This window comes from Eptatretus burgeri, chromosome 2 (genome assembly GCF_056783735.1).
Source record: "Eptatretus burgeri isolate ZD-2024b chromosome 2, Ebu_testis_v1, whole genome shotgun sequence".
In the NCBI taxonomy this organism is placed as follows: domain Eukaryota; kingdom Metazoa; phylum Chordata; class Myxini; order Myxiniformes; family Myxinidae; genus Eptatretus; species Eptatretus burgeri.
Window position 1 is genome coordinate 130,906,912 of NC_140962.1, and position 15,470 is coordinate 130,922,381.

At 39.3% G+C, this 15,470-nt stretch overlaps 2 non-coding genes across 2 annotated transcripts; both read left to right on the plus strand.

The window, feature by feature from the left end:
- LOC147033136 (U1 spliceosomal RNA) lies at positions 1-168 on the plus strand. The gene has a single exon (XR_015055675.1). It is a non-coding gene; the product is annotated as a U1 spliceosomal RNA (small nuclear RNA).
- A 9,554-nt stretch (positions 169-9,722) lies between these two features.
- LOC147033137 (U1 spliceosomal RNA) lies at positions 9,723-9,886 on the plus strand. The gene has a single exon (XR_015055624.1). It is a non-coding gene; the product is annotated as a U1 spliceosomal RNA (small nuclear RNA).
- The last annotated feature ends 5,584 nt before the right edge of the window (positions 9,887-15,470 follow it).

The window sequence follows — 15,470 nt, forward strand, 5'->3', positions numbered from 1 at the left end:
AAACCGCCAGGTGTGTGTTTTCGAATTTCTCATAAAACAATATGGTTCTCACATGGTGAGACTCCCCCATTGCACTCCGGGGGGGTTGACCCTTGCGATTTCCCCAAATGTGGGAAACTCGACCGTACTATTTGTGGGAGTGGGGGACTGCGTTCGCGCTGTCCCCTGATCTTTAAACAACAAACAGATAAACTGAACCTGCTTGGTGTTGGATAATGGTTCAGGTGCCTTGGGATCGCAGGGTCTTGAGCTTGAGATCCTGTCGCCATTGAATTAAAACCATGTGGGGTTGAAAGCTTCTCATCTTTCCCAGGTCGGTGAACTCAGTGCCATTTGGCATTTGGGGCATTTCATCAGTGGCACGACCACACCTTCAGCCAGTGATGCCACCTGCAGCCTTGTGCTTTATCCGAAGCAGGAGGAGATGATAAACTTGAATTTTATGACTGAAAGGATGGTTTATATTCTTGGAGGTAAACTCATTCATCTATCGCTGGAATGGGATTTGAACAGGAGCTTTACAGCTCATGGTGATATATTGCAGGAAGAAGAGACGTTCAGAGGAAGCAACGACTGCAATTGCTCGGCATGGCGTCCTGAGACAGGAAGGGGTACGTGAGGGTGGGATCTCACTTTGCAGACAAAACGTATGGCCTTGTGAGTGGTGGTAAACACAACCCAAAGGGAATGCTCTATCGCAAGAAAACAAAGCAGTGTTAAGTGATGAATCGATTTAAAAAATGTTTTCCCTGATGTTTAACGAGACAGGACTGTCACTAAATGAGGAGGTGACGATAGTGTTATTTGAGAAAGTAGGTGTAATGATTTGTTAGGGTTAGGGTTAATGTACACAAATGCAACAGTAATAATAATAAAACACGTATAATTCCGAATGTTAATACACATCGATATTGTTTGACAAATCCAAACCACAATTTATTGTACGATAACGAAACACTCCTCATGAGTAAATGGACCAACCCATGCGGACAACAGAACGTTGAAGTTTTTTAAATCAGAACCTTTCCCGGGGATAAAACGAAACTACCCTTGCGGTGCTGAAAAGGGTAAAATTATTCCGTTAAAAAAAATGTTAAAATTCACCCGAAATTATCTTTCTTCATTACACAAACGGCAGATCCAGAAGGAGGGTCCTCCACCGAGTACATGTGCTGAGGTGTAATCAGTTCCCATTCAGCTTGGACAGCGCTCGCCAAGTGACTTAAGCACTCAAACCTGCATTCCAACGAAATGGTTGATAAAGAATGGCTGGCTCGGCAAGCCAAAGCGAGATGATGGTCATGGAACACACCCCTGATCGGGTTTTGGTGTGAGTTTGTGTTTCAGGCTGGTGGTGAGATTCGGGGGTTACCGACATTCTAATGGGGTAAAATAATTAGATTCGGGGGTTACCGTCATTCTAATGGGGTAAAATAATTAGATTTGGGGGTTACCGTCATTCTAATGGGGTAAAATAATTAGATTCGGGGGTTACCGTCATTCTAATGGGGTAAAATAATTAGATTCGGGGGTTACCGTCATTCTAATGGGGTAAAATAATTAGTAAAAGAGCAATCAGAGATTTTAGACCATCTGCACGACTTGTTTTGTGTGGTGTTTGTGTGTTGTTTGTGTCGTGTTGTGTGTTACATAATTAATGAGACATAACTAGAACTGCCACTTTATAACTGCTGGCCGTGATGACCGGGTCCCAAGTTGTCCCACTTTAATGTAACCCCGCTTTGATCGGACACTTGATTCTGACCCATGGCGTTTGTCATTATTCAATTGAGCCGAATTCAACAACAACAAAAAAAATCAAAAAGAACCTCGTTTAAAAAAAAAAAAATCTGGCTGTCAGACCATGTGTCAGAGCAGGTTGAAATTTAAATATGTACATATACCCCATCAGTTCGAGATCATAATTTTGACGTTTCACATCGATCAATTAAGCGGTTCAAGAGAAATAATTTCAATAAAGATTTTCGCTCAATCCAATATGGCTGACAGACCATGTGACATCAATTGTTATTGGTGAATTCTCTGGTATCCCCAAGGCTTGTTGAACATTTGTGTGAAGTTTCCCCGAGATCTGTCCAGCCTTTCTGGAGAAGAAGATGTTTGAAGGTTTTTGGGTAAATTCAATATGGCTGCCAAACCATGTGACCAATGATGTTGTATGTGCAAACGTTTTGTTCCTCATGGATAGTCGATCATACATGGGAAGTTTCACCTCAATCTGTTAAGTCGTTTCAGAGTAGATTTTTGAAATTTCATTCAAAAAAATATATGGTTGCTGAATCATGTGACCGATGACTTCATCATTTTTTTTTCTGTGGACCAATTAATCCCAAAATGACCCTCAAATTTTTCATAGATCAAATGTCATATTCTACGTTTGGAATTATGACGTCATAACGAAGGCACCTATGACATCATAAAATCAATCTTATTCCACACGAAGTGTACTTGCCGTGTGCCAAGTTGCAATTTTTTCCTTGGTGTGGTTTCAGAGACACAGAGGCTCAATTGTTCCCCGTTTCCCAACATGGCCGCCACACCACGTGATCAAGGACATCATCATGATTATCGTTAAAACATTCCACGTAAGTATTCGCTCCTATGGTCAAAATTTTGTCTCAATCTGACAAGCGGTTGCAGAGAAAAACACGAAAGTCATGTGCAGACAAACAAACAGACAAGGAAACAAACAAACAGAGGACAGTTGTGAGAGGAACATGGCTGAGACGGAGGATCTCGTTTTTGCTCTCCTCTCGGCACGACGAAATGGCTGCGTGCTTCTTGTGTCGTGCTGTAAATTTGCCTGCGTTCAGGGCAAGACGCTCGTCATTGACTGTTCGGCAGAGCCGTGAGGTGTGTGCATTTCTGAGGAGGGACGAAGAGTGTGCCTCGTGGCCTCATCACGGGCCTCAGGCATCGTCTCGTCGTGTGTTCGACGAGGAAGGTGGGCGATCATTGTGAGCAGCCCTAGTGTCAGAGAGGAACATTCGGCATATTCGTTCATGAGAAGTCGCACGGCGGAAGGTGAGCTCTGGTTTGAATACCACCTCACGAATTACCTCACGTACGTTTTCCTGCCCAGAGAGCGGCTCGGCGCCATTTTGGGCGCATCTTCCTGCACAGGACGAAGGGGCTCGACCTCAAAATTCAACAAGTACCATCTCTGGATAGCTAAGTGCTGGAATAAAGGGAAGGTTTTCTTTCCTTTATTTTCCCCTTGTCTGTATTAAAGTCCGTGTGTGGAGGCGCCTCGACTCCAGGCTTTAATTGAACTCACGTAGAAAAAAAAACGAAAAAAAAATCAGACAAATGAAAAACCACTCATCGAGTGACAACTTGGCGAAACGGAATGGCACTCGGCAGAGCGTATCCCTCCGCCAGGCTGAACAGTTTACATTTTGTATGCCACTGATAGGTCGGATCTGATTCCGGACCTTAAACAAAATCGAATTGGCTTGTTCTCATCACCTAACCGACTCTTCCAACTCGTTTTGTCACAAGTCATCCGCAACTTTTAGAGATAACATGCTATATATTGTTTTTGGCCCCGTCTCTCAACGGTGAAGAATCACCTGAAAAAATCTCGAGTCCGGATCCAGATTCAGATCTTCACCAAAATAGAATCAATTAGTCCTTGTCACACACCCATCCTGTCCACGAAGTTTCATCTGAATCCTTCCTCAACCTTTTGAGGTATCATGCAACATCAGTTTGGCCCCATCTCTCAATGGTGAAGAATCAGTTAAAAATTAAATAATTCTAGTATCAAGATTTGGATTTGGATCTTCACCAAAATTGAAGCAGTTCTTCCTCGTGGCACTCCCAACCTGTCCACCAAATTTCGTGTGAATCCATCCATAACCTTTAGAGATATTGGGCTGTATCGTGTTGCGAATCTGGAAACCATTATCGCACTGATCATTCAGGTCCTTCGGCTCAGTTATCTCGGGAAGTGCATGTTCCATAGATAGCTCGCAGTAGGGTGAATATACTGATTCTGGCTCACTTTTCCCCATGAAAATGAATGGAGGATTTTCAGCGATTCATATTTTTTTTCCCTAAAAAATAAACCCCCTTTTTATCCCAAGGTATATTTATTTGTCTCCCCTTTTAACCTGGGGACACTTTTTTTTTTCAAATAACCCATGCAATAAGATAAAGATTTGTTCAAGTAGTAAAGTAGTAATGTGATTTGTTAAAGGTGATTCTTAAGAAATATCTGAAACGTCTAAGCCTCGTAACACTCTTTATCAAATAACCAATGCATATTGTTTAGCTCACTCATTGAAGCTATAAAGATTTGTTCATTCTCAAATTCCTTCAATAGTTTAATTTTCTTTACACAATAATCCCCATCTAAAATATTGAAAAACAAAACATTTGAATCTTTATATTTTTTAAGATACCCCTTTTGTGCCATTACGAAATGATAAACTTCTCTTAATGCTCTTGTTTGACCACCTCCTGAGCCACATATCATTTTGAGATTATAGTAAATTGTTTTTTTCATTGTTCAATTGATAACCATCAAAGTTTTCAGTCCATTCAAGGATATTCATTTTTTTCTTTGCATCCTCTAACTTACTAGTTTTTAAATTGATTCGCTTCTTTGTTTTATTTACCTTTGTTTTAGTTATTTTTTCAATAAGACTTATTTGATATTTTTCACATTCATTATGTTTTCCATTTATATACCAAGACTGAGATTTTCTCCACTCTTAAGTTTGATTAATACTTGGTTTGACCATTTATATATTGCGAAAAAACGCGGCGATAGCCCTTAAAAAACCCCAACCCATCTTCCTATCGTTAAAACACAATCTATTTTATGCACTCTATCATACAATATCCACATGGAACACAATCTATTCCATTATCTAAAATAAATCTCTTATCATCAAAGGCTCCTAATGCCTTTTTATTTACTTCTTCACTATATATGTTATGTTTATAACTTCTTATTGTATTCATTTTCCTATATTCTTCTTTCTTATTCATCAAACAATTATAATAATTTCTAAAAGTTATTGATTTCTTTATTACATATTTCTTTATTCCCTTTAACCTCTTATCAATCTGATCACCATACTTATAAGCATATGCCTTTGCTCTCAATCCAATAAACTCACTCATTACTTTTCCACCCAACTCATCCTTAAACTTACCAATAACTTTTTCATTCTTTTTGGAAAATAACTCACTCTTCTTGCTGAAATTACTTGTATCATATACTCCAATATTTTTCTTCATATCTTTATAAACATCATCAGTTTTTATATCTAGGATAAAACTATCAGTGTCCATATACAACAATGAAACATTTTCACCATACTCTTTCTTGAAGTCATTATACAAATAATCATACATCAATATCTTTGATAAATCAAGAACTGCTGTTCCAATATAAATTGGTTTATCCATTACAATACTTTCCTTTTTCATATGAATTGCAGAAAAGTTCTCTGAAAAAACCTCTTCTCTCTCTCAAAACTTGCTTTATTTATCAATCTCGAAGCTTCTTTCCAAGATGTTGCGAATCTAATGTTTTGCCTGTTTCTAACATTTTCCATAGTCTTTCCAAATACAGCATTATTCATCAACTTATAAAAGTCCCCTTCAAATTTTACTTTTGTATTTGCTCTCATATCTGTATTGAATTGAATATAATTTTTCACTTAAGGACTTTGTTTAAATTTTAAAACTGTATGAATTTTAGCTACTCTCAATCCTTCTCTCAAAAACTGTTTTAAGCTTCTCTGATGCAAAACATATCCCTCTTTATCATAGAATGTTGTTAATAACTTTTCTGTTGATTTGCCTTTAATATTAAAACTTTTATGATAATCACTGAACCATTCTTTCTTTGGGGTTTCTTTCTCACATGCAAAAGGAAGGTCTTTATGCTTATTATGAAGATCACTCGGGTACCTCAAATAAACTTCAAAATAATAACCTTCTTCTTCGTCATTCAAGTCCTCTTGAGAAGAAATAACAATATTCATCAAAGCCTTTTCATAATCCTTTTCTTCCACCCACTCTAATTTACCATAAGGCAGAGATTGAGACATTGCCCATCCATACAAATTATTAGCATCAAAATACATCAAATAATTACTATCTTTTTCACTATCATAATTTGGAAGATATTTATTATTTGCTTTAGCATATCTTTTTGAACATACTTGTGATATTCCACCTCTCTTGGACTTCTCAATCATCAAAAGCATATCAACATCGCTGATTAAATCTATATCTTGTTTTGTCATTTTCAACATTGCACTCCAAGCGAAACCAGGAGCTGTGAAATAGTGGGCAGGATCTAATCCATAACAATTTTTATCATGACAGAGTGATCGAAAAGCTTCAAACACATCAGCGAACAATAAAACATCTGTTTTTAGATATAAATCATGATATTCTCCAAGGTTCTTTATCTTAAATATTTTCCATATTTCTTGTGCGTGTTTATATTCCTTATCACTTATCTCTTCTTCATAATGGTTATTATAGAAACTTTCTTTTGAAGGAAGTTGTGTTTCTTTAAATCTCATAAATGAATCCATATAATCATAAGGATAAATTCCCTTACTTGTAAGAATTTTCTCTTTACTTTGAATTTCATTCCTTGTTTGAATTTTCTCTCTCGTGAGAATTCCTTCTTTAATCAGAATTTCATCTTTAATCAGAATTTCCTCATTAATTCGAATTTCCTCTTTACTTTGAATTCTCTCTTTAATCTGAATCTGAATTCTTTAAGATATGGATTGCCGTTGGCTCACAAGGAGCTCCTCCGCCCTTTAATTGGAATTGATGCCAATTCACACATCCCACTCCTCACCACACAGTATCACAAGCAAATCCAACAATGCAAAATTCAAAACAAGACGAACAAATGCAAATGTTTTACTCAGGATAAAGAAACACAGGGTACACCATGAACCAATGAATAAACCATGTTACTCAAAAAAGGGAATGTAATAAAATATATGCAATGATAATAACAAATGACTTATTCGTGAAACAATTGAGGATTCTGATCCGTCACTCGTAACACCCTCTCCCACCACCGCCGGGGACGGCGCGACATGTTACACATTTACAAAGACAATTTGCATATTCCCACCTTAGGAACTCTTGGTGAGGGGTGAGGGGTGAGGGGTGAGGGGTGAGGGGTGAGAGGTGAGGGGTGGGGCCCGGGGGGCAAATGAAGCCGACACATCGTTTGTCATGTGATATGACCTGTTTTTCCCATGACAGGTTTCATTGGTTGAGATAACATAAGTAAAGCTCGAACATGTGGACGTCACCCAAACGGACGTAAAAACACGTATTTTAGTGTGATTAATTGAAGGGGCTCGCGGGTGGGGCCCACTGGAAAATTTGCATGGACCCCCAAATGACTGACGCCCCCCTGCTTCTCCCCACCCATTCCACTCTCTTCTCACACCCACTCACGTGCCTCCTCCCACCCCAACCGCTCCCTCCCGACTCTCATGTAAGTGTCCGAAGGGAGGGGGATGTGGAGATAAAGGGAAGGAAAGGGTGGAGGTGGGGGTGGGAGTGGGGTGGCTATCTGCACGGAGGGGGTGTATGAGTGAAAGGAAGGGGTAGGTAGGAAAGAGGGAGGGTAGGATAGGTGGAGAGTCCCAGCGTTGCAGGTACCTTTGCTGGCGGTAAATAAATAAAGAAACACGGCAGCGATTTAAAAAAAAACATAGAACTGCCCTTCCTGAAGCTCACGTGGATCAGGAGGAACAGACACTCAAACCTCCCTCATACCCTGAACTCTGAATTTATTAATGTCGTGAACAAGCTTTGGTATATCCAGGGTGATGAAGGTTGTGGTCAAGATTCATCGAAGTTCTGTGTGCAGTTTGGAGAAGAAAGCAAATACCTATTTGGGGGATCAACCGCCCCCCCCCCTTAGACCCCTCCACGAACGCACATTTTGCTGCGGTCAATACACCTTCGTGAGACATCAGATATGAAGTTTGTGGCCAACTTTCATCAAAATGGTGTGTTTGGTTCAACAGATAATGACTAAAGTTTTTAAGGACTGACTGACTCACTCACCTCCAGACACTGCTCTGTCACAAAAGCTCACCTGAGTGAATTCCAGGTGAGTGAAAAAAGGAGCATCTCCCTCTTGATTGGCTGCTCATCAGGGACCTTTCTCGTCACTATGACTTTGCCCTTTGACATTTTGAACCAATTTTCAAATTATTTTCTCCATATTCTCATCATAACAGTTTGTTTAAAATTTAATGACAAAGCCTGAAATGGGAAAAAAGTTATTGCCTGGACAAACACACACACACACACACACACACACACACACACACACACACACACACACACACACACACACACACACACACACACACACACACACACACACACACACACACACAAGGATGTACACACACACACAAGGATGTACACACATACAAATACACACACACACACACAAAACAAACACACACATACAAATACACACACAAACACAGAAGCACAAATACACACACACGCACATTCACACACACATATAAACAGAAACACAAACACAAACAAACACACACACACACATACAAACACGCACACACACACAAACAAACACACACATACAAACATACACACATACGAACACACACAGAAACACCCACACACACCACACACACAAACAAATACACTCACACACACATACAAACACACGCACAAACAAACACACACATACACACGCATTCAAACACACAAACATACAAACACACACACACAGAAACACACACACACCACACACACACACGTGCAAACACACACATACACATAGATACACACACATACACACACACAAACAAACACACACACACAAACACACACACACACACACATACACACATCCACACACATACACACACACAAACACACACATACAAACACACACATACAAACACACACACACACAAACACACACACACAAACACACACATACAAACACACACACAGACAAACACACACACACAAATACACACACATACACACACATACACACACACACAAACACACACATACAAACACACACACACATACAAACACACACACACAAACACACACAAACAAACACACACACATACAAACACACACACACATACAAACCCACACACACACACACAAACACACACATACAAACACACGCACACACATACAAACACACACACAAACAAACAAACACACATACAAACACACACACACACACACACACACACACCTCATCGTCCTGTTGAGTGCATCCACTGATTTAATGTCCTGTGATCTTCTCTCGAGAGTAGACAAATCGATCCACGTGGAACAAAATGATTCAGAGATTGTTCGAACGAGGAAACAACCCAGCTGGGAAATCACGACTCAACAACGGGCGTCGTGACGTCACGAAGTTAAACATGACGTCATCACACGATGGTAAAAATACTCAGAAGGGATAAAATCGTGAAGACTTTTTAAATTCACTGAAAACAACAGCGAAGGGAGAAATTCTTCAAATATCTAAATCATAAAATGGAACCAAATAGTCCGATGAGAATGTGTTTATAAAGTTCTTGTAACATTCACCAATGATATAAATATTCAGGATATGGAGTGAATGGTTCCCAGTGAAGGAAGACGGTGCTCGCAGTAAGAGGAGGAATCCCGTGAATCAACACCTCATACTTACCTGACGGGAGAGATACCGTGATCAACAAGGCGGTTCTCTCATGGTGAGACTCCCCCATTGCACTCCGGGGGGGTTGACCCTTGCGATTTCTCCAAATGTGGGAAACTCGACCGTACAATTTGTGGGAGTGGGGGACTGCGTTCGCGCTGTCCCCTGATCTTAAAACAACAAACAGATAAACTGACCCTGCTTAGTGTTGGATGAATATTTCTGGTGTCTTGGGATCGCAGGGTCTTGAGCTTGAGATCCTGTCGCGATTGAATTAAAACCATGTGGGGTTGAAAGCTTCTCATCCTTCCCAGGTCGCTGAAATAAGTACCATTTGGTATTTGGGGCATTTCATCAATGGCACGACCACACCTTCAGCCAGTGATGCCACCTGCAGCCTTGTGCTTTATCCGAAGCAGGAGGAGGTGATAAACTTGAATTTTATGACTGGAAGGATGGTTTATATTCTTGGAGGTAAACTCATTCATCTCTCGCTGGAATGGGATTTGAACAGGAGCTTGACAGCTCATGGTGATATATTGCAGGAAGAAGAGACGTTCAGAGCAAGCAACGACTGCAATTGCTCGGCATGGGGTCCTGAGACAGGCAGGGGTTCCCGCCGGTGGGATCTCACTTTGCAGACAAAACGTATGGCCTTGTGAGTGGTGGTAAACACAACCCAAAGGGAATGCTCTATCGCAAGAAAACAAAGCAGTGTTAAGTGATGAATCGATTGAAAAAATGTTTTCCCTGATGTTTAACGAGACAGGAGTGTCACTAAATGAGGAGGTGACAATAGTGTTATTTGAGATAGTAGGTGTAATGATAACGAGGGTTAATGTACACAAATGCAACAGTAATAATAATAAAACACGTATAATTCCTAATGTTAATACACATCGATATTGTTTGACAAATCCACACCACAATTTATTGTACGATAACGAAACACTCCTCATGAGTCAATGGACCAACCCATGCACACAACAGAACGTTGAAGTTTTGAAAATGAGAACCTGTCCCGGGGATGAAACGAAACTACCCTTGCGGTGCTGAAAAGGGGAAAATTACTCCGTTAAAAAAATGTTAAAATTCACCCGAAATTATCTTTCTTCATTACACCAACGGCAGATCCAGAAGGAGGGTCCTCCGCCGAGTACATGTGCTGAGGTGTAGTCAGTTCCCATTCAGCTTGGACAACGCTCGCCAAGTGACTTAAGCACTCAAACCTGCACTCCAACGAAATGGTTGATAAAGAATGGCTGGCTCGGCAAGCCAAAGCGAGATGATGGTCATGGAACACACCCCTGATCAGGTTTTGGTGTGAGTTTGTGTTTAAGGCAGGCGGTGAGATTCGGGGGATACCGACATTCTAATGGGGTAAAATAATTAGATTTGGGGGTTACCGTCATTCTAATGGGGTAAAATAATTAGAAAAAGAGCAATCAGAGATTTTCGACCATCTGCACGACTTGTTTTGTGTGGTGTTTGTGTGTTGTTTGTGTCGTGTTGTGTGTTACATAATTAATGAGACATAACGGGAACTGCCACTTTATAAATGCTGGCCGTGATGACCGGGTCCCAAGTTGTCCCGCTTTAATGTAACCCCGCTTTGATCGGACACTTGATTCTGACCCATGGCGTTTGTCATTATTCAATTGAGCCGAATTCAACAACAACAAAAAAAATCAAAAAGAACCTCGTTTAAAAAAAAAAAAATCTGGCTGTCACACCATGTGTCAGCGCAGGTTGAAATTTAAAATATGTATATATTCCCCATCAGTTCGAGATCATAATTTTGACGTTTCACATCGATCAATTAAGCGGTTCAAGAGAAATAATTTCAATAAAGATTTTCGCTCAATCCAATATGGCTGAGAGACCATGTGACATCAATTGTTATTGGTGAATTCTCTGGTATCCCCAAGGCTTGTTGAACATTTGTGTGAAGTTTCCCCGAGATCTGTCCATCCTTTCTGGAGAAGAAGATGTTTGAAGGTTTTTGGGTAAATTCAATATGGCTGCTAAACCATGTGACCAATGAGGTTGTATGTGAAAACGTTTTGTTCCTCATGGATAGTCGATCATACATGGGAAGTTTCACCTCAATCTGTTAAGTCGTTTCAGAGAAAATTTTTGAAATTTCATTAAAAAAAACATATGGTTGCTGAATCATGTGACCGATGACTTCATCATTTTTTTTTTCTGTGGACCAATTAATCCCAAAATGACCCTCAAATTTTTCATACATCAAATGTCATATTCTACGTTTGGAATTATGACGTCATAACGAAGGCACCTAGAAAATCATAAAATCAATCTTATTCCACACGAAGTGTACTTGCCCTGTGCCAAGTTGCAATTTTTTCCTTGGTGTGGTTTCAGAGACACAGAGGTTCAATTGTTCCCCGTTTCCCAACATGGCCGCCACACCACGTGATCAAGGACATCATCATAATTATCGTTAAAGCATTCCACGTCAGTATTCGCTCCTATGGTCAAAATTTTGTCTCAATCTGACAAGCGGTTGCAGAGAAAAACACGAAAGTTATGTGCGGACAAACAAACAGACAAGGAAACAAACAAACAGAGGACAGTTGTGAGAGGAACATGGCTGAGACGGAGGATCTCGTTTTTGCTCTCCTCTCGGCACGAGGAAATGGCTGCGCGATTCTTGTGTCGTGCTGTAAATTTGCCCGCGTACAGGGCAAGACGCTCGTCATTGACTGTTCGGCAGAGCCGTGAGGTGTGTGCATTTCTGAGGAGGGACGAAGAGTGTGCCTCGTGGCCTCATCGCGGGGCCTCAGGCATCATCTCGTCGTGTGTTCGACGAGGAAGGTGGGCGATCATTGTGAGCAGCCCTCGTGTCAGAGAGGAACATTCGGCATATTCGATCATGAGAAGTCGTACGGCGGAAGGTGAGCTCTCGTGTTGAATACCACCTCACGAATTACCTCACGTACGTTTTCCTGCCCAGAGAGCTGCTCGGCGCCATTTTGGGCGCATCTTCCTGCACAGGACGAAGGGGCTCGACCTCAAAATTCAACAAGTACCATCTCTGGACAGCTAAGTGCTGGAATAAAGGGAGGGTTTTCTTTCCTTTATTTTCCCCTTGTCTGTATTAAAGTCCGTGTGTGGAGGCGCCTCGACTCCAGGCTTTAATTGACCTCACATAGAAAAAAAACGAAAAAAACTCAGACAAATGAAAAACCACTCATCGAGTGACAACTTGGCGAAACGGAATGGCACTCAGCAGAGCGTATCCCTCCGCCAGGCTGAACAGTTTACATTTTGTATGCCACTGATACGTCGGATCTGATTCCGGACCTTAACCAAAATCGAATTGGCTTGTTCTCATCACCTAACCGACTCTTCCACCTCGTTTTGTCACAAGTCATCCACAACTTTTAGAGATAACATGCTATATATTGTTTTTGGCCCCGTCTCTCAACGGTGAAGAATCACCTGAAAAAATCTCGAGTCCGGATCCAGATTCAGATCTTCACCAAAATAGAATCAATTAGTCCTTGTCACACACCCATCCTGTCCACTAAGTTTCATCTGAATCCTTCCTCAACCTTTTGAGGTATCATGGAACATCAGTTTGGCCCCATCTCTCAATGGTGAAGAATCAGTTAAAAATTAAATAATTCTAGTATCAAGATTTGGATTTGGATCTTCACCAAAATCGAAGCATTTCTTCCTCGTGGCACTCCCAACCTGTCCACCAAATTTCGTGTGAATCCATCCATAACCTTCAGAGATATTGTGCTGTATCGTGTTGCGAATCTTGAAACCATTATCGCACTCATCATTCAGGTCCTTCAGCTCAGTTATCTCGGGAAGTGCATGTTCCATAGATAGCTCGCAGTAGGGTGAATATACTGATTCTGGCTCACCTTTCCCCATGTAAATGAATGGGGGATTTTCAGCGATTCATATTTTTTTTCCCTAAAAAATAAACCCCCTTTTTATCCCAAGGTATATTTATTTGTCTCCCCTTTTAACCTGGGGACACTTTTTTTTCAAATAATCCATGCAATAAGATAAAGATTTGTTCAAGTAGCAAAGTAGTAATGTGATTTGTTAAAGGTGATTCTTAAGAAATATCTGAAACGTCTAAGCCTCTAGACACTCTTTATCAAATAACCAATGCATATTGTTTTGCTCACTCATTGAACCTATAAAGATATGTTCATTCTCAAATTCCTTCAATAGTTTAATTTTCTTTGCACAATAATCTCCATCTAAAATATTGAAAAACAAAATATTTGAATCTTTATATTTTTTAAGATTCCCCTTTTGTGCCATTACGAAATGATAAACTTCTCTTAATGCTCTTGTTTGACCACTTCCTGAGCCACATATCATTTTGAGATTATAGTTAATTGTTTTTTCATTGTTCAATTGATAACCATCAAAGTTTTCAGTCCATTCAAGGATATTCATTTTTTTCTTTACATCCTCTAACTTACTAGTTTTTAAATTGATTCGCTTATTTGTTTTATTTACCTTTGTTTTAGTTATTTTTTCAATAAGACTTATTTGATATTTTTCACATTCATCATGTTTTCCATTTATATACCAACACTGAGATTTTCTCCACTCTTTAGTTTGATTAATACTTGGTTTGACCATTTATATATTGTGAAAAAACGCGGCGGTAGCCCTTAAAAAACCCTAACCCATCTTTCCATCGTTAAAACACAATCTATTCTATACACTATCATACAATATCCATATGGAACACAATCTATTCCATTATCTAAAATAAATCTCTTATCATCAAAGGCTCCTAATGCCTTTTTATTTACTTCTTCACTATATATGTTATGTTTATAACTTCTTATTGTATTCATTTTCCTATATTCTTCTTTCTTATTCATCAAACAATTATAATAATTTCTAAAAGTTATTGATTTCCTTATTACATATTTCTTTATTCCCTTTAATCTCTTATCAATCTGATCACCATAATTATAAGCATATGCCTTTGCTCTCAATCCAATAAACTCACTCATTACTTTTCCACCCAACTCATCCTTAAACTTACCAATAACCTTTTCATTCTTTTTGGAAAATAACTCACTCTTCTTGCTGAAATTACTTGTATCATATACTCCAATATTTTTCTTCATATCTTTATAAACATCATCAGTTTTTATATCTAGGATAAAACTATCAGTGTCCATATACAACAATGAAACATTTTCACCATACTCTTTCTTGAAGTCATAATACAAATAATCATACATCAATATCTTTGATAAATCAAGAACTGCTGTTCCAATATAAATTGGTTTATCCATTACAATACTTTCCATTTTCATATGAATTGCAGAAAAGTTCTCTGAAAAAACCTCCTCTCTCTCAAAACTTGGTTTATTTATCAATCTCGAAGCTTCTTTCCAAGATGTTGCGAATCTAATGTTTTGCCTGTTTCTAACATTTTCCATAGTCTTTCCAAATACAGCATTATTCATTAATTTATAAAAGTCCCCTTCAAATTTTACTTTTGTATTTGCTCTCATATCTGTATTGAATTGAATATACTTTTTCACCCAAGGACTTTGTTTAAATTTTAAAACTCTATGAATTTTAGCTACTCTCAATCCTTCTCTCAAAAACTGTTTTAAGCTTCTCTGATGCAAAACATATCCCTCTTTATCATAGAATGTTGTTAATAACTTTTCTGTTGATTTGCCTTTAATATTAAAACTTTTATGATAATCACTGAACCATTCTTTCTTTG